The sequence below is a fragment of the Ambystoma mexicanum genome, chromosome 11 (assembly GCF_040938575.1).
Source record: "Ambystoma mexicanum isolate Mex_15411 chromosome 11, UKY_AmexF1_1, whole genome shotgun sequence".
In the NCBI taxonomy this organism is placed as follows: Eukaryota; Metazoa; Chordata; class Amphibia; order Caudata; family Ambystomatidae; genus Ambystoma; species Ambystoma mexicanum.
The window spans coordinates 1,276,588,239-1,276,608,346 of record NC_090934.1 but is presented as its reverse complement, the minus strand read 5'-3'; the positions used below and the strand labels follow the sequence as shown (position 1 = coordinate 1,276,608,346).

Below are 20,108 nucleotides of genomic sequence, written 5' to 3'. Positions count from 1 at the left end.
CATAAATGCCATTGCCACCACCTCCATTTGGAGGTTGGGATGATGTGTGCCGCATGGTGCGCATGGAGCGGCGGAGGGGGCTTGTCTGCCTGGAACTCGCTGATGATGATGATGAGGAGGCTGTCTGTTCCGTTGGTGGTGGTGGGAATTGGCGGTCCATCGCGTCCGCTATACGCGTGAGGACCTGCCTCAGTTGGCCAATCTTAACGCATAGCCTCTTTGTACAGGCTTTCATCTCCTCCCTCGACTGCCTAGCAGTCTGCGTGATATCCCCCCTGAGACGGGCAGCCTCTTCCACATGCTGTCCAACCAGCACAGTAATGTCCTCCTGGCGCTGCCGCTGTGGCCAGCTCGTGGTGTGGCTGGTGTGCCTACATCTACGTCCCGGTCATCAGGTGAGGCCACCGGTGGGCTCCAGCTCCATCCCGTGTTTTCCTCGCCAGACTGGCCATGGACACAGGATCCTGGTGTTGGCCGCGGAGTTGCTTCTGGGCTTCCTGGGGGGGTTGGGGTGTGCATTTGCATGCAGAACTCCATAGGGTCCTCCACATCTGACAGCGGCGCTGTGGTGGCTGCCTCACCAGTGGAACTTGTGGCAGCGGAGTGTGGCCCCTCTGTGAGTGTGACCTGTGGTGGGGGGTTCACATCAGTGGGTGTGGCAATTTTTGCTGGTGTGGACTTCGGTATTGGCACAGTGGCGATCTTGAGATGTTTGCCCCTCTGCAGGGGCTCACTCCTCCCTGTGCCACTTCCTGTGGTGGGGGTGTCCCCTGTCTCCTGTGCCCTGGGTTTTTTCTTTGCAGGGGGTGCCTGAGTTGCAGTGGAAGGTTCTTCGCTGTCTGTATGTGAGCCTGTGGGGGACAAAGAGGGGGATGGAATTGGTGATGGTTCAACGTGCTTCATGCAGATTCAGTTCATCATGCTGTTCTGTGCATTGGGACTTCATTGGTGGGAATTCAGGTGATGGGGCTGTTGAGTGGGTCTTCCATGCATGGGTCTGTGTGGCACTTGTCTGTGGTGATGCGTGCATGTGTGTGTGTTGGGGTGTGACACTCAGATGGGCAGGGTTGTGTGCAAGTATGAATATGGCCGCATCCATGAGGTGAATGTGGCCTCACATTTGGGGGGTGCCTCAACATTCACAGTGCATTGGTTCATGTGTACACTTGCCTCCATCTGATGTAGTGGCCACACCATGCTCCATGCTCCCGACTCCCTCGATTGATTCGACACAAATCGTGCTGGCACAGGTCTCCTCCCACTCCTTCAATTTAATTGGTGAATCCGCACCACCTCCTGTGGCCATGGCCAGGATGCGGTTCGCAGACAGTATGCTGCGGACCCGGAGGCGGAGATCATCCCATCGCTTCCTGCACTCCCGGACAGTGCGGGTGGTGGTGCCCACCGCACTCACTTTCAGGGCGACCTCTGCCCAGATGGCCTTTTTCCGGATCAGGGTCTCCCGCCGCATGTCGTTGGCAAATACCACTTCTGAGTTCGCTGCTAGTGTCTCAGTCAGCATAATGAGTTCCTCGTTGATAAACGTCTGTTTACGCTGGCGGTCGGTGTTTTTTTTTTATGGCCTTTGGCATGGTTAGGGGATCCTCGTGGCTTGTAATGGCACAGTTCTCGAAACAGGTCCACGGGGCAGAGGATGGCAATGGATTCTGTTTTTAAAGATGGCCGCCGTGCTCTTTCCCGTTCCTGTGCGATGACGCGATTTCCGGTTCCGCTGTTTAACGGTGACCGCTAATAGCGGTGTCCGCTATTTGCGTGCTTCTGGAGGTCGAAAGTGCTATCAGCGCTTTCGTCGGTGCCGCTAAGGGCTTTTTTGGGGTCTTTAACGGCATGCCAGTAGGGTCATTACCGGCATGGCGCTATGCTCGTGTCCGCGTACTCGTAATGCTACGCAATTAGCGCCCTCTTGACTAGGCAGACACGTTAATAGCACCATGCCGGTAAATGCAGTTTTTTACCACGTACCATGTAATAAGGCCCTTTGACTCAAAATGTGATGTTTTTATCCCATGATCCCCTAGTCTGTAGTCTCCAATTCTCTTGAATGTCATATATGTATGCAGCAGGGTCTTCATCTTGCCCCCTTTTCCGTGTCATGATTGCACTCATATCCGATGTGTCTGGGTTTTGTATTGTAAATGCCATCAAAACTTCTGCCTCGTCATGTTTTGTGTTTTGGGCTGTCATGCCGGGATAAGCTGTTGATTTCCAAATGTCCTCAGACCGCCTAATATGGCAGCGAACAAGCTTTTCATGTCCCCCACAGCCAACATCATACCCGCCGTTATTCTTTCCAAATCATAAATCCACTTCCCTGCCCCTGCTGTAAGCGATGGTAATTTATGAATCAACTTATTTGTATCTGTCTGTGGCCATGATATATATTGTGGTAGTCCTCCCCCTTTCTCTAAAAAGGGGAATTATGTTATCACGGTGCCCCGTCCAACTGCAACCGCACCTCTTGCTTTGCCATCGTGTGTGTCATGCTAACACTCTTCTGTCCTGGTATGTTTCTCATTCTATTCTGTGCGAAACCTGAAGGCGTCTCACCCGCTAGTCCCCATAGATCTGTCATCCAGGTGGCCAGGACACAGCCATCGCTATTGGATCCAGTTCCTGGGGGTGGACCGGTTGGGGAGTATCACTTGGAGGGGGGGTCTTTGGGGAGTGGCAGTGGGACGCCAAAGGTTGAGACACAGTACCCCTTCTCGTTAACACCTGTTCCCCATCCTACCCCGTAGAATATGTAGAAGCTCTACCCCCCTTTTCCGATACAAACACTTTCTTACACCATGAAAGACAATGGACTAACACCAGAGCCATTTACCTGACATGTCCCAATACAAGGGTCAGGCAAAGTCAGGTAATTGATAATAACTACGCACACCTGACAGCCCTTTCCCTTCCCCGTAGGGATAAAGGTGGAGCATTAAAGCACCCTTCGAGCAAGGCAGAACACATGAGGAAGCAGCAATTCTTGACCGGCAGTTCAAACTGAGGATAAAGGCTGCAAGACCTGAAAGGACGACGAGGAGGCAAGTGCCCTTGCCCTTTTCAACTCCAACCTGCAAAGCCTCTGAAAGAGAAATCATAAGACCGGTGTGTCCAGCTGGCATGTGGCGTATGAGATGTCAACGGTGCCCGGATCCCTCCTGCACTGATAACAAAGGTGGGGAGACGCGCTTGCTACCGTGGGACGGTCCTTGAGTCCAGAGGCAAGACAAGCCAAATGGTTCAGCACAGCCGTTGATTCGGAGAGAGCTGATAGAAACTGGATTGTGTTGAGCCCAAGGTTGTAAACGGCAACGTTTTATGAAATTTTGAACCAAGACTTGTGTGTGAAAGCTTGAAAGAAAGTCCAGTGAAGGGCCAGCTGCAGAGTGGTCAGGCGCCACGTAGGCGCCCATTCAAAGGACTCTGACTGGTCCCCTTTGTTGAAACTACAAGTACCAGGAGGCCCTAGCAGAGGCCGGCGTGAGGAGTCAGAAGGGGTCATAGAAGGGTCATTTGAAACCCCTTGTACAATCGAAAGTCTCTGACACATTGACAAGAAAGAGAAAGCTAGGGGAAGGGAACCCCCGCTTTCTGATGAGAATGAGCAAACCATGTGTTAGAATGGCTATGTGAACCCAATGGAGGGATGCCAAGGGGAAGCTAATGAGAGTGAATCCTGCATTGTGAGAAAGCAAATTGAACTGTGTATTCGACAAGAGTGAACCCTGCTGAGGGCTGCCCACAAAAAGTAATTGAGATTCCTGAATGTTACATTGTGAATGAAAGGCCGTACTGAACCTAACGGAGGGAGGCCCACGTTGTATGAGGGATCCGAGCGTGGCAGAGGGGTATCCTAAGGCGAAGAGTAATCACCCCATGACAATTTATTGAAGGAACATTTGTTTTTTTTGATTGTAACACATTGGGTCCTCTGAGGCAAAGGACTTTGTGTGAAGGAGACTTGGTCACAGAAGGCCCTGATATTTTGTAAATGAACTGTAATCGCGTGCTGACGCCTTGTCCCATGCTAACAACGTGGGGAAGGGAGACCCCAGACATAACATCGTGACTTATCATTTTGACAACACTTCTTTTTTTTCTGATGAACATTATCCCACACTATTTTGTAACTTAGCAGTAGGGATTGGCAATAGGTTTTATTTAGTTTAGGCCCTTTTTATTTGACAAGACGCCACTAGCACTGCCTTATTATTATTTGATGGTTGCACCTCGCTCCCATCTTAGATTTAGGTTTAGATTAGGCATTTTCCTCACCCCTTTATACAGTTTAATAAACACCTTTGAACTGTGATCACTTGTGTCTGTCTTTACTGTTGCCACTATGAGTTCCTTACAATTCACATATGGCGTCCACCCTTCCTAGCTGTTTGCACGAACCTTCAGGCGTCTTCGATATTCAGCGGGTTCTGGCCTCACTGCTGGTTCCTGTAAGTCTGACCGAGCTACCTTTCTCCCTACACACGTGCCCGCAGACACTGCCTGTGTAGCTTCCCCTTCTGCGCTCTCTTCATCATTTTCCTCTTCTGTCAACATGTCATCTTCCTCTCTGTTCTTGAAATCTAGTCTCCTAAGAGGATCTTTTCTGTATGTCCCACTCATCACTTCTTCCGTTATGTCACTGCCTTCCTCTTGCTGGTCTGTTCTCCAACTTCCTATTGCACCAATGCCACCCTTTCTGTTCCTATCTAGACTGTAACTTCTCCTTTCATATAACCCCTTCTTCCCCTTTATCTGATGCTGCATGTCTGCTTATAATCTCATCAACTTCTTTGCGATGCATCTCTAAGATCCTCTCTCTTTCCCTTTCTTCACCTTGCCAATTCTCTCTTTCACTGCCCCTTTCTTCCTCTTCCTGTTTCTTTCGTCTTTCTCTCATCTGTACTCCCTTTCCTTCTCTTCCTGTTTACTTTGTTTTTCTCTGTCTTCCACTAATGTGTCCTCTTTTGCCTTCTTGTCCCTTTGTCTCTCCCTTTCTCTTTTCTCTCCTTTTCCCCCTTTCTCTTACCTCCTCCACTCTTTGCTCTTCTTTCTCCTGTCTTTCTGTAACTTCCCTTGCCTTCTCTTGAGAATCATCAATGCCCTTTACATCCAGTTTGAACATTATCTGCCTTCCTATCCATTAATTTAGTACAGTTTGCTGTCTCGCCCTTGCCGTCTTGCTTACCTCTTTCTCCCTGAACCTCTTCCACAGCTTCCAATAACCTTGCTTGCAAGTCGCAGTGCTAGTCATATTCTACGTGTGTGGACACCAGTCGTGGCTTACTTATTTTTTCTCCACTCATAATGTCTTTACTGTTATATGCTGGAGGTGCATATATGGGATTAGTATATCCTGCTGCTGCTTTTAATACGTGTAATGGGTATAATCCCAGTGCTGTCGAAGACGGATCACTCCTGGCGAGGAGGAGGAGCTGTGGGTGTCATACACCCTTCGTCATGCTGGTTAAGCATCCATTCCTTCGTATCTGGCTGCATTATATCTTCTCCGAAAATGTTCCATAGTTTGAGTATCCCTAATATGTTCCGTAACTTTTTCCTTTATACGTGGCATGTAAATATGTGCTGCATTACTGCCTTTCGAATTAGTGATTTCTTGTGGCCAGGGCATAAACATCTTCCCCGCCATATCTGTAACCCATTCTGTGTGGTAGTTGAGCATGTCTTTATATCGGGGCAATGAGTTACATAAATGAGTAATTGGAGTATCCCCCATTATAATAGTTCACAACGCAATTTACCAATACTTAGCCAACTCTATTTTAATTCCTGTTCACCCTTTTTCCTCCTTTGAACTCCTATCCCCAAGAATACTTCTCCACAATGTAATAGTTCTGCGTCTCTCTCTGAGACCACGCCTCATTTGTCACCCCAATACTTCTGAGCGTCCCCACCTCGCTGCTCCCACATCGGACCACATGCCTCGGTCCACACCACCACTTTACTGCTTCCACAAATACACAGAAATCCACTTCTACAAGGCGTAAGATATTTCACAACATGAGGCTTGTGCCAGCAATCACTACACAAATAAAATACACTGCATCTGCCCTCTCACTCTCTGTGAGGTATCTCTCTTTTATTACTGCCCCGTAACAAGACTTACCATGTGATCGTTTCCAACCCTTGTCAGAAGAGATCTTGTTTTCCACTCACTTTTTTCTTCATTAACTCACAATATACAAAATGTCCCCTCCCCTTTTTTGCCATGCCTATGTCATACTTACATCTGCTGAGCCTGCTGCCCTTCACGCCCTCAGGGTGGCCTGCGGGGACCGGACAGGACTTCTCTCGAAAGGAGGATCTGGTCGACCCTTCTCAGTTGCTCGTGATCTCGCTCTCCACAGTACAGCTCTGTAGTCCTCAGGAGCACGGGGGGGTGGAGGGGTCCCTCAACCATCCAACTATGCTTAGCTGACCTTCCTCTGCTACCATATGTTAAGGCTGTCCAAAAAGACCCAATCGGATCCAGAGGAACTTGAGTCAATCCAAAACAGAATCAAAGACGGAGTAGACCAAGTGCAGGGCAAAATCCAGCTTAATTATCATCCAAACAAAGCCAGCACTGCATACAAGCATTCAAATCTTGTTACTCTCAAGATCCTAATAAGAAACAATCGTTTAAGTACTACAAATGTGCCATCAATTATGTCATAACTTAATCTCAGTTTACAAAACCTACGGGATTGCCTTTTTTCGGCTGCCCCAGTGAAAAGAGAAGGTGAGTTCCCTTCTCCTTCTTCCTCTCTCTCGATCTCCAGCTGTATTTCAAGCCGGAAATTGAGGGAGGTGTCGGAGGTGTCGTTGGAAAGGGGAGATTCTCCCCTTTCCAACAACACCTTTTGTGCAAGCATTGCTAGTCGTGGATCGGGTGCATTGCCAGCAATGCCACTGGACCACCAAGGATACGTTTGTGATGTAGGGAGTAGCGGGGGGCTGCTTACAGTAACGTAGTTTATACTAACGTGTGTGTTGTGTTTTCTGTTTCCACTAAGGACACTCTTGAGTTATTGTTCATGGAGTCTTTTGGCTTGCTGTTTTACTGTATCTCGCTAACAAAGACTGGTTGTACGCTTATACAACTTCAATTAATCTGGGAGTATCATGCTTGCAGCTTGGGAATTGCTATCTCGTGCCTTCGTTCCGCTGTTCCCATCCGCCCTTATTTCACTTTAACCGTGGCACTAATTGTCAGCTACCGTCTGAGCTCTGCACAGATCTGTATTTCTGTTGCTTCAGTTTTTTGAGTTTTCCTGAGGCCCTTGCTCATTTAAAAGCATGCTGTGGCTTCCATTTTTAAGAAGATGGCAGACCAATTACACTTGTTTCTGTGTTTGTGAGCTATATTAGTACATTGTTCATGTTGCATTTTACTCATACATAGGTTATGTTAGTGTTATGCATGTCTGTGGATGCTATGTTAATATTCTTCATGTATACATGCATATTTTACCTAATGTACGTGTTCTTCATGTGAAATGCATGTATGCTTTGTGTCTAATGCATGCGTTTGTTACTGTATTGCAACAGTAGTTTAAATGATTTGCCATATTCAGCTTAAATTGCCTCCACATCCTGCTGTACCTGCCTGGGATAAGGGCAGTACGGTTGTCTCAGTGAGTAACGTTTCTCACCTGTGCATTATTGGGCTGGGGAAGGGGTAGAAGCTACAGATGGTGTACTAATCTGCCACCAAACAATCTGCTTACCTTCAGAAACTCTGGCATGCCATTGGTTGGCATCTGCTAATGTACAAGCTGATAAAACCCTCATTGTGGATTGGACCCCTTCATTGGAGATGGCGCGAGCCACAGCATCCCACTGAATGTGTCCAATAGAATTATGAGGGAACAACAAAAAGGCCAGGGGCATTGTTACAGCCTCTGAAACACCATATCCCAGTCCCCCGATTGGTTCCCTGCTTCTCTCGCCCCTACACCTGTTCACTCCCTGTCTCCTCTTGTATTGTGCCAGCTCTAGATAGAGAAAACTGTGTAGGAGACTGGTGATGATACTGAATTTCTCCTATTTAATTCTCTTTTACTACTGTACTCGCAGCAGGGGCCCTTGGTACCGAGCAAGATGTCCTTTGAGTTATCCTGTGGGACTGAACCTGGCATTTGGCTGCAGTTCTCTTCCCATGGGAAACTTTTCCTTCTGAAACAATTGATTAGATACAGTTTGCTACTTGGTGTCTTATCCTTGGTGAGCTAATTAGTGTTTCTGCAAATGTCAGCAAAATTTAAATTCTACTGGGAGCTGTGGCCTTTCAAGCAACAACAAAAATGGCTTCTGTCTAATCTGCCCTGGGCCTACTAAACTATGGCCAAACTAATATCCATTAATATACCTAACCCATTGCTGCATGTGTACTTTTCACTATGGCAGCTGTGCTTACCTTACCCTAGTGTCCTACTAATTAAAAAAGACATTAGTTCACGCTTGTACTTCTTTGCGCAGTACCTTACTCCCTTGTGTGTGGCGCACTAGGTGTAATGTAGGTGTGATAGACATGAGTGGTGATGTCACCCTTCACGTTACTTTTGGCGTTACTGCGTTACTTCCTTAGCTTGTACGTGCACCCCCCTTGTGAGCGTTGGATGTGCACATTGAAACCTTTTACTTGCCTGCTGCTTCCTTCCTCTCTGACTGCTTGTCCTTTCTGCTCACCGGCTACCATGGTAAGAGAAAAGGGACAGTGTCCCTTTTCTGTGTACAAAGCATCATTTTTGTTTGTAGTTTATACTTGATGGGAAATTAGAGCGCTCGAGATATGCAAAGTTAGTTTTCCATTCAAAAGCAATATTAACATGTTAACTTCCTTGACGTCTGCATGATTAATAATAGTATTCACTACCTTAGTCTGGAGGTGCCTCTGTGGTAATGGCCATGGGGCCTCGCTGAGACTGTCTCTTTGCTCGGCCCTGCAAAGGCTCGGGTAGTGTCGTGACTTGCCACGTAGTGAAGAGAGTATGGACCTCCGTTCCCAAGTTCCCCACAGAGAGGTAGAATGAACTCTCTGTGCGAGCCTTGGAACAACAGGTGGGTGGTGTTTCACAGGATCCGCAGCGTCGAGAACCCCAAAGCTGTTGGAAGGAAGGCAAGGTTAACACAAGCAATAACAATACCTTGAGTCAGTGAGAAGTACTAGAATAAGGCTTACCTAAACTCAAAGTCAAGGGCTGTGGTGTTCAAAGCTGTGGTGCGAGGGAACACCAGCGATCCTGAAAGCCAGTTGAAGAAACACCGACTCTGGAAGAACCACCTGAGAGACTAGAGTCTTTCGAAGTACTGCGACACAACGTAGTTCAAGGAATCCAAAAGCAGTAAGCAAAAATGTTCCGAAGATCAAGATCCAGGTTAAATAAATCAGAAAGGGAAGATCCAAAACCAGTCCGTTTCCGTTTAGCCAAAGTCCAAGTATCAAAGTTCGAGCAAATCCAAGGAAAAGTTCGAGGAGGAAGAAAACCAGTCCGAATGTCGTGAGCCGAGGTCTTGAACAAGAATATCCGTAACGCAAACGCCTAACAGTGTAGAAAACAGCTGTGAAGCGAGGAGTGTTTGAATCGCCCGGCTTATATGTCCGTCGACATCCGATCAAGTGATTTGGTATTGTGACACGTGATCGGGATGGCGACACGAAACCAGGAAGCGGGCGCGATTGGCTGTCCCAGCCCGTTCGTATTCTCCATGGCAGCTGCCAGCGAAAACGAGGAAACGAACTAAGCCGCTTCCTGTGGCTAACAGTAGACCATGGAAGCCGACGTTTCCTACGCACCACAGGTAACAGGGCATAATGAGGAGGCGATTGTGTAGAGGGCATTTGGATTATGCTAGGTGTCTGGGCGTCCCTATCTCCAGAAAGGGCATGCAAAGCTATGAGTGAGGAAGGATTCTTCCCGGAGTGTATGACAGAGCTCCTCCTCAATGGCCCACGACCACGTGGGCAGGCGGGATGGTCCCGATGAAATCGTGAAACGAGCCTCGGGGCATGGACATCCTCCGCAGGGACCCAGCTCCGCTCCTCCAGACCAAAACCCGCCCAATCCACGAGGTACTGGAGACCCCCACTGACCAAACGTGAACCCAAGATGTCAGAAACCTCGTATTCAATGGAATCACCCACAGAAACGGGACCAGGGGCAGAACGGAGGCGGGTAGAAGGAGGGCAAGGCTTCAGGAGAGAGTTATGGAACACCGGGTGGATGCGCCAAGACACAGGGACTGAAAGGCGATAGGCCACCGGGTTAAAGACTCCAGAAATCCTATAGGGACCCACAAAACAGGGAAGCAATTTACGACAACCCGGCAGCCCGAGTTGGCGAGTAGAAAGCCAGACCCTGTCACCTGTCACATAAGATGGTGCCACGCTTCTCCGTCGATCAGCCGCTGGTTTAGCAGATATCTGGGCCTCACGAAGGTGAGCGAGTGTTTGAGCATGAACTGGCGACAAATCACGTGCACAGGCAGCCGCTGCTGGGTTGTCAGAAAGCGTGATATCAGGAATAGGAAGGGTTCGAAGATGCTGACCATACAAGACATAAAATGGAGAAAAGCCAGTGGAAGCATGGACTGTGTTGTTGTATGCAAACTCATCAAGGTGTAAGACCTTTAACCATGTTTGTTGGTGCTGTAGAATGAGACAACGCAAGTATTGCTCCATGGCCTGGTTCACCCTTTCCGTTTGGCCATCCGTCTCCGGATGGTAGGCAGAAGAAAAACGGGAATCAATGTCCAAGAGTTTTGTGAGTGCTCGCCAGAAGCGAGAAGTGAAATGCGATCCCCTGTCCGAAATGATAATCGTGGGTAACCCAAATAGACAAAAGACTGACTTGAAGAAGAGGTTGGCCAAAACAGGTGCCGAGGGGATGCCAGAACATGGGATAAATCGGGCTACTTTAGAGAAGGATTCGACCACTACCCACACAGTGTTGAAACCTCCAGCCTGGGGTAAATCCGTCACGAAATCCATGGAGATCGTGTGCCAAGGGCGAGGTGGAATAGGCAAGGGCTGCAAAAGACCCACGGGGCGTCCCCGACGATGTTTACATTGGGCACATATTGCACACGATTTAACATATCCTTCCACATCCCGTTTCATAGAGGGCCACCAACACCAGCGGTTTGGAAGGTCCAAAGTGCGTCCTTGCCCTGGATGTCCATTGATAGCATTGTCGTGGGACCATTCCAAGGCAAGATTGTACGCTTCCGTTGTCGGTAACCACAACCTATTCTGGATGAACGGTAAACCATTATGAAATGCTGGACTCCAATCGGAGACCTGCTTGGGATGTAAGGAAACCCACGTCTTTATAGATTGTACTAGTGACATAGGGGGCGTACAAAGGCAGATGACATGCTGGTCCAATAATCTTTCAGGGTAGAAAGGCAAGGATATCCCACCAGGAGAGCGAGATAAGGCATCTGCCTTTCCATGGGAAAGGCCTGACCGGTGTTTTATCTGTAAGTCGAAGGCAGAAAAGAACAAATGCCAACGCACTTGACGACTGTTTAAGCACTTAAGTGAAGCTAAATCTTGAATGTTACGATGATCAGTGTATACTCTGATATAGTGTGTTTGGCCCCCAAAAGGTGGTGCTGCCAGGTTTGAAAAGCATCATTGATGGCCAACAACTCCTTTTCAGTGACTGTGTAATGGTTTTCAGCGGAAGAGAACTTTCATGAATGGAATGCCACCGGATGTAGATGGCCTGTAAACGGACAATTTTGGGGCAACACTGCCCCGAGAGCAAAAGAAGAAGCATCTGCTTCCACGATGAAGGGAAATTCGGGATCGGGATGTTTTAATACTGGAGCAGTGGTAAACGCTGTTTTTAGGGCGTCAAAAGCATCCTGGTGAGTATCTGACCACAAAAAGGGTACTTTGGGACTGGTCAAGGCGGTAAGTGGAGCTACTAGGGATGAAAAATCTTGAATAAACCGCCTGTAAAAATTGGCGAACCCAAGAAAGGATTGTAATGATTTGAGATTACTGGGTTCTGGCCAATCCAACACTGCGCAGACTTTGGACTGATTCATGGTTAGTCCGCCTGGAGATATGTGGAAACCCAGGAATTCAACATTGTCAGTATGGAACTCACACTTTTCAGGTTTGGCGAAGAGTGAATACCGGTGGAGACGGGACAAGACCTCACGGACGTGTAACACATGCTCTTTAATATTACGGGAGAAGACCAGAATATCATCAAGATAGACCGCTACACACACGTCCAGTAAAGCATGGAAAATCTCATTCATAAAACGTTGGAACGTGGCTGGGGCGTTACAAAGCCCAAAAGGCATGACCACGTATTCAAATAATCCGTACCGTGTACAAAAAGCTGTCTTCCATCCGTCTCCGGGGGGGATTCTTACTAGGTTATAAGCCCCAGGGAGATCGAGTTTAGTATAGATGGAGGCATGATTCAACCTATCCAACAACGGGGTTATCAAGGGAATCGGATACCGGTTCTTAACGGTAATGGCGTTCAAACCGCAATAGTCAACGCAAGGTCGCAAATCGCCTTCTTTTTTCGGGACAAAAAAAATAGGACTGGCCGCCGGAGAGGTGGAAGGGCATATGTGGCCAATCCTAAGAGCCTTCTGAATGTAATCCTTTAAGGCCTGTTCTTCTGAGGGTGACAATGAATAAATGCTCCCTGAAGGAATGACAGAATCAGGGATTAAATCAATGGGGCAGTCAAAGGGGCAATGTGGTGGGAGTGTTTCAGCCGACCCTTTATCAAAGACATCATGAAAATCTTAATACTCCGCAGGTACTCCAATTGAGACCACTCCCACTACGTGAGACCCAAGGGGGGAAGTAGATTCCTCCTGCAATGTGAGTTGTGCAACGGCTCCTAATGCTCGTGAAGGAGATGCATTGTCGTCAGGTGCGATGAGGCAAAAGTTCTGACAAACTTCAGATTCAAACTGAACCTGCCCCGACTTCCAGTCAATTAAGAGGTTATGCTGTTTCAACCAGGGAAGACCCAGTATGAAACCGAATTGAGGCATAGAGATTAGATCAAAAGATATCACCTCCTGATGTATGTCTTGTATGGTTAGAGTGAGTGGGGCCGTTTGGTGTCGGATAGGACCAGAAACCAGTGCCCTGCCATCCACTGCTTGTACCGGTTCAGGATGATGTTTGGTTACCAGTGGTAAATTCAAAGATTCTGCCAGCTTAATATCAACATAATTCCCTGTGGCCCCAGAGTCTATTAAAATTGATACAGTATGGGCAATGTCTGAAGTGGGTTTTAAGGTAGCCTGAACCAGGACCGTTCTGACCCTCCCAAAAGAGGGTACTGAGTCAGAGGGAGAAGAACTGCTCGATCCTGCCCCCGGGTCTAGGATCGGGCATTCCGAAAAACCGAGTTCTTTAACTTAGGACGTCGGGGACAGTTCTTTACAAAATGGCCATTCAAGCCACAGTAGTAGCAGGCGTTGTCGGTTCTTCGGCGTTCTCTCTCCATTTGGGAAATCGGACTATGAATTCCACCTATTTGCATGGGCTCTCCTCCGGTATCTGTAGATGGGGGATTCAAAGCTGTGCTAGTAAACCCTGCTTCGTTCTTGCGTTCAGAACGCCTAGCATCAATTTGGAGGGCAAGATCTACTAAGTCCCTGTATGTCGTGGATAAGGAAGGGACGACTGCCATGGCATCCTTCATGGGATTATTAAGGCTCTTATAGAATACTACTGCCATCTTTGTTTCGGGCCAGGCTGTTTCGGCCACTAATTGATTATACCGGGCTATGTAGTCCAAGAGAGACCCTTTCCCTTGAGTTAGATCTAATAACTCGAGATCCCGAGATTGGGTCTTGTGTCGGGTGTCGAACACATGAGACATTTCAGTAACTAACAAATTAAAATCATAGAGAACAGGACTATTGTTTTCTAGTAGGGGGTTGGCCCAGTCAGCGGCAGTACCAGCTAAATGAGACAGAGTAAAAGCCGCCTTGGTGGTAGAGTCCGGGAAAGCCTGGGGTTTGCAGAGGAAATGCAATTTACAATGATTAATGAATGTCCGGAATTTCTTAGGGTCTCCATGGAATCCCTCAGGAGTGGCCAAAGGAGGGGGCGTAGGCAGAAACACTGGAACCTGAGGAGACAGAGCAGGTTGTGCTATGGGAGGTGGTGCAGGGACATCACCTAACTCAGCATCAGCGGGTAGAGGATGTTGGGTGCTTTGGATAAGGTCTAAGCGCTGATGTATGGCGGCATTGGCAGCTGTCATATCGGCCCTAAGTATTGTTATTGCCTGTACCAATGCAGCCATGGGGTCATCGGGTACGCCCTCCATACTCTCTGTAATGCAATGGCTTCACAGTATGTCGTGACTTGCCACGTAGTGAAGAGAGTATGGACCTCCGTTCCCAAGTTCCCCACAGAGAGGTAGAATGAACTCTCTGTGCAAGCCTTGGAACCACAGGTGGGTGGTGTTTCACAGGATCCACAGCGTTGAGAACCCCAAAGCTGTTGGAAGGAAGGCAAGGTTAACACAAGCAATAACAATAGCTTGAGTCAGTGATAAGTACTAGAGTAAGGCTTACCTAAACTCAAAGTCAAGGGCTGTGGTGTTCAAAGCTGTGGTGCGAGGGAACGCCAGCGATCCTGAAAGCCAGATGAAGAAACACCGACTCTGGAAGAACCACCTGAGAGACTAGAGTCTTTCGAAGTACTGTGACACAACGTAGTTCAAGGAATCCAAAAGCAGTAAGCAAAAATGTTCCGAATATCAAGATCCAGGTTAAACAAATCAGAAAGGGAAGATCCAAAACCAGTCCGTTTCCGTTTAGCCAAAGTACAGGTATCAAAGTTCGAGCAAATCCAAGGAAAAGTTCGAGGAGGAAGAAAACCAGTCCGAATGTCGTGAGCCGAGGTCTTGAACAAGAATATCCGTAACGCAAACGCCTAACAGTGTAGAAAACAGCTGTGAAGCGAGGAGCGTTTGAATCGCCCAGCTTTTATGTCCGTCGACATCCGATCACGTGATTTGGTTTCGTGACACGTGATCGGGATGCCGACGCAAAACCAGGAAGCGGGCGCGATTGGCTGTCCCAGCCCGTTCGTATTCTTCATGGCAGCTGCCAGCGAAAACGAGGAAACGAACTAAGCCGCTTCCTGCGGCTAACAGTAGACCATGGAGGCCGACGTTTCCTACGCACCACAGGTAACAGGGCATAATGAGGAGGCGATTGTGTAGAGGGCATTTGGGTTATGCTAGGTGTCTGGGCGTCCCTATCTCCAGACATGCAAAGCTGTGAGTGAGGAAGGATTCTTCCCGGAGTGTATGACAGGTAGCAGGCGTTGAAGCCTGCCTCACACCTGTGTAGTTAATGCTACAATATTAGTGTGCACCCCACCCCAAACATTAATGCTATGCTCTTCTTTGCCTGTTTTGAACTCCATCCACAATTGTGAGTCAGGTGATATTTGTTTGTGACTTGTATCTCTGTGAATTGGAGTATTGAATTATTGAAACTTCTGATGTTGCCCTTTATTAGAAGATACATGTATGTTTTGACAGCCTATTGGCATAGGGAATGCACCTTAGCAGGATTAAGAAGCTACTGAATGTTTCTGTAGACCACATTCTGATGATCTTCAGTGAATTTACCCAACTTCGTTGCTTGATGTAAGAAAAGATTGTTATTCCCACGGATAGTAGCTGTTTACTCATCAAACTCATTATTGCCCGGTCTTTGAAATACAGGAGTGCTTGGTGATTCTGAAACTCACTTGAGTAAAAACTCTAATGGTCTTTAGTTTGACCCAGGTTTCCAAATGGGAATATGAGGTAACTACATATCTTCGAAGGTTGGTATTGAAACGTTTGATTATGGTGTAAAACGATATTTCTCTATCCTTAATGACACATTTTTGGCAAGTAAAAAAACTGTTTAATTTTGAAAGAATTAGGTATTTGATTCCAAACTTTCTTTGTATCTTGCAATTTACTTAAACAAAAATACACCTTTTTATCATACAAGTTGTCATCACTGGAGGCAGCACTAGAGCACAGGTCCTTTTTGTTGATGCAACTTATCTGAACACATGTGCAGAGCAGTGAAGGCGACATAAAGGTGCAGACATATGTCCATTTATAGATTCCAGGTTGCAAGCTACTAGCTAGGCATAAAAAGTCACTTGCCCCTAAATTCTACACATGCACAGAGAACAACATTTTCCACTTGCCATTAGCTAGTGGCGAGTGCACATTTTGAGCCCTGATATGTCTACTTGTTAATCACTGTTTCTTTTTTGTGAGAAGTGGCCTGGTTATAGGGAATACAATGGGCTGTACACCACTTAGATGGAGCTTTGGCATCCTGTTTGAAGTACGTAGGATGATGGATGGAACCCTGTATAAAAGAAAGTAAATCCTGCCTCCTTCTGCAGTGATCCTTAAGCAGTCTGGTGTTCTTAAAGACAACAGTCAAAACATTTAATTTGACATCTGCCTGTGCATGATCTCCATTCACATTTGACCTGCACCGTTTATTTATGGCGATACAATGTTATATAATTTAGACATATGAATTGATAAAATAATTCTTTGCATATTATCCAGGCCTCTGCTTGAGATGTAGACTGCAAGAGCTGAAATCGAAAAAGAAGAAGCGGCCTAGCATTCATTTTGTTCAAACTCAAACGACCTACAAATGAAAAAAGGAATTTGGACCCTCTTAGTAAGTTTTTTTCAAACCTTAGAAATTAGATGCTTGTGATTAGCTTGATATCATTTTTACTTATTACCTCCTTCTGAACTGTTAATATTTGCAAGTGCCCAGTCCCACCTTTGAAACTAGAAAGGGACATTTGTATGGTCTTTTCGATTGTCACCCTGAAAAATCAGTTTTCCAAATGCATCGACATTGCAAAATGAAACGTGCCCCGTTACTGTGAATCCAAAAAACCCTCCTTGATAGTTTGCTTATATTGATATGGTTACTATTACATGGGCATCTTGATTTCTGAGCTTCTCGTTCTCCTTTTTGGTGACAGGCATGCCAGATTCCCATGAGGTTAGAATCTAGCCATGTTCTACCTCTGGGTCTTTTTTCTTTTTTTGTTAGCAAGTTGGCAATTCTTTCTTGGATTTTTTTAGAAAAAAATGTATGGGCAGATTCACCCAGCTTCTTACCCTTGACCTAAACCAGGAGGGAGCTATTTTATTCACAAAGAAGTAGCTATGGTAACACTGACTTACTGCTGCCTTACTCCAAGCTAGTCAGGAGTAATTCATCAGTAGGTCAGAGTTACTCTTAGAAACCTCTTAGTGAATCAAATAGCTGTATTGAGGTTAAAGTCGAGGATAGGGTCACCTAGTCATAGCAACCTATTTGTAAGTCGGTCCCCAGAGGGTATGCAGTGTCTTCCCCTAACTCCTTGTGGTAAATATAGGCAATGAGAACATAAACATTTTTACCAGTATCAACAGAAACGTTGGCGCAGATTCACAAAGACTTTCTTGTGGGTGTAAAGAGACTTTCTCCTGGAAAATGTTATACATAATTCAATAAATTATGCATGCTACAGAAAAGATGTGATAAGTATAAACTGTGTATGTATTGTGTTTTATGTTTAAGATCTAGCATTCATAATGTATTCTACTTATTCTGCAAACGGAAGACCAATACCCATGAAAAATGTGTTGCTAGAAGAAAGTGGCAGCGAGTGATCCAGGGCAGGCAATGCAACGCATGATGTATACCAACAAAGGTGCAAATGTAACTCCCGATTTTGGCTTATTCCAAAATGGAAGAGCACGATTTGCTCCCATCACCCGTAATTGTAAACTGCTGCTGTTGTAACTGGTACATGTTACCCGAAAGCATCTGAGTAAACTAATGTAAGTTGTTCTCAATGTTTCTTTCATAAATTCAAACTACTCACCCAATGGAGAAGCTTTCCTTTTGAGAGTGCATAATAAAAAATGACTTTTTCCATTTTGTATTTGTGCACTTAAATGTAAAACTTCGTTCTGTATGTTGAATTCAGATGGCATATGCCATTATCTTATGTTGGTATGTTCAGGCATGGGTTGAAGGCGCAGGTGCTTGTCTCAGCAGGTAGGAGGGAGAAATGGGGTGTGGCTGCGAAGGGTATGCGCAGCATGGGCACAAACCCTCCACCCACTAAAGAAAATAGAACTGCAGGTAAAACGCCAGTGCTGCACAGACCTGTTGCATAGGAACCCGTGTTAGAGGGGTGAAAATGGACCGTGGCAGACGTATGGCTCAAAGAACGATGCCAGCATAAGATGTAGTCGATGCTATGCTTCTATAGCCAAATAGATGCGTAAAACTTATGACAGGGCCTGGTGCCAACATGGACTTGTGAAACATATACATTTCACAGCCAATTTGACATGTGCAATTTGTGTGTGTGAGATAAAGAATAGCTTAAGTTAATCGAGTTTTTCTGAACCTTTGTGAATAGGTTCCATCCTTTGTCTATCTGCTTATAATGTGAACTATTTCTTATCTGAACAGTTTTACATTCATATTGAATGTGAGACATTCAATACCAAATAGCATAACATTCTCATGCATTTTGGCAATTGGATACATTGCAATAAGTATGTCAAGTTGAAGTAATGCTATGTGTCCTTGAATGTACTGATTCCAGTGCCATCTGCTTTCCCACTTATCCTATAACCACTTCAGATACACATTTACAGATTGTTACTGGCAGATATGAAATGCTACAAACCATAACTAATAGAAATTACAAGCAAAACCTTAGATAAAGAATATTTTGTGCAACATATTCCTGAATCATAACCATCCAATATTTGCATATTGAGAGTACAATTGGTATACGTAATGTGGGCATATATAGCATTGACACCGGTGCTTAATTTGTCAACAAAAAGTGCCAGGGCCCAAATATTTTCTAACGTGACTGGGACACATCGGGCGGGTACCTCCAGCCCACTGCTGCCAAAACCCATGATTGTTCCCCCACAGTGCCTGCATATTAAGGGTTAACGCTGCAACTCCCACTGGCTATTGTGGGTGATAGATGCACTAGCCATGGCAGATGTGCCATTTACAGATACCAAACAACATAACAAAATATTCTTATTTAGATAAATGCTTAAGTGCTTCATCATCATTGTTAACATTTTGCTCAGATTGTACAGGTGTCAATTGGATATGTTGACCATCTAGCCACAGAAAAACAAGCAAACCTGATTTCCTACTAAGTATAATTGCTTGACAAATGCAGGAAAAATTATTACTGAACTGTTAAACGTGTTAGGTTGACATTGATGAAAGGCACTTCTCTTAGGCAAGGACCTTTTCCCTGGCCGTTCCCCTGTGTTGTGCTGCTGGCTGGTGAATGTTGTAAGGAAGGCATGGTATCAATAATAGACAGACACAAGTGATCACAGTTCAAGTGCGTTTATTAAACTGTTTATGAATGTTGGAAAAATTCCTAATCTAAACCTAAATCTAAGATGGGAGCAAGCTATGACCATCAAATGAAAAATAAGGCAGTCTAGTGGCGTCTTGTCAAAATAAAAGAGCCTATACTAAAAATCCTATTACCAATCCTTACAACTAAATACAAAAAGAGTGTGGAATAAGATTCACAAAAGAGAAAGAATTGTTCACAAATGATAAGTCAGAATGGGGTAGCCGGGGGGGGGTCTTCCTTCCCCAGGTTTTGAGCCTGGGAAAAGGTGGGACTCCTGAGCACAGCACAAGACAACAGTTCAAGCTTCAGCTATCAGGACCTTTGGTGGTTAAGTGTCTTTTCCACAAAAGTCTCTTGCCTCCGAGGACCTGATGTGCTCCAAAAATAACAAACAAAAAGTTCCTTTTAAATATACATTGGGTGATGCCTTCATCCCTGGCACTCCCCCTCTTCTGGGCTTAGACCCTTCTCGACTGTTAGCCTGCCTCTGTCGGGTTCACTACGGCTTTTCACAAATCAGTTTCTCTTTTGGCACTCACAAATCTTAAATGTCTTTTTAAACAGTTCACCGTGGACATCGCTCTGCCGGGTTCACTTTTGTCAACACACTGTTTCTTGGGACTTTAGACTTCGCCCCTCTTTA

General features: G+C 46.1%; 1 protein-coding gene across 2 annotated transcripts in view; it reads left to right on the top strand.

The window, feature by feature from the left end:
• Positions 1-20,108, top strand: part of ZNF592 (zinc finger protein 592) — an 887,418-nt gene that overhangs the window by 166,376 nt on the left and 700,934 nt on the right. For both annotated transcript variants that reach the window (XM_069624753.1, XM_069624752.1), the window contains one exon: positions 16,611-16,728. The gene's annotated coding sequence lies outside the window, so the exon portion shown is untranslated. The remainder of the gene's footprint in view (positions 1-16,610; positions 16,729-20,108) is intronic.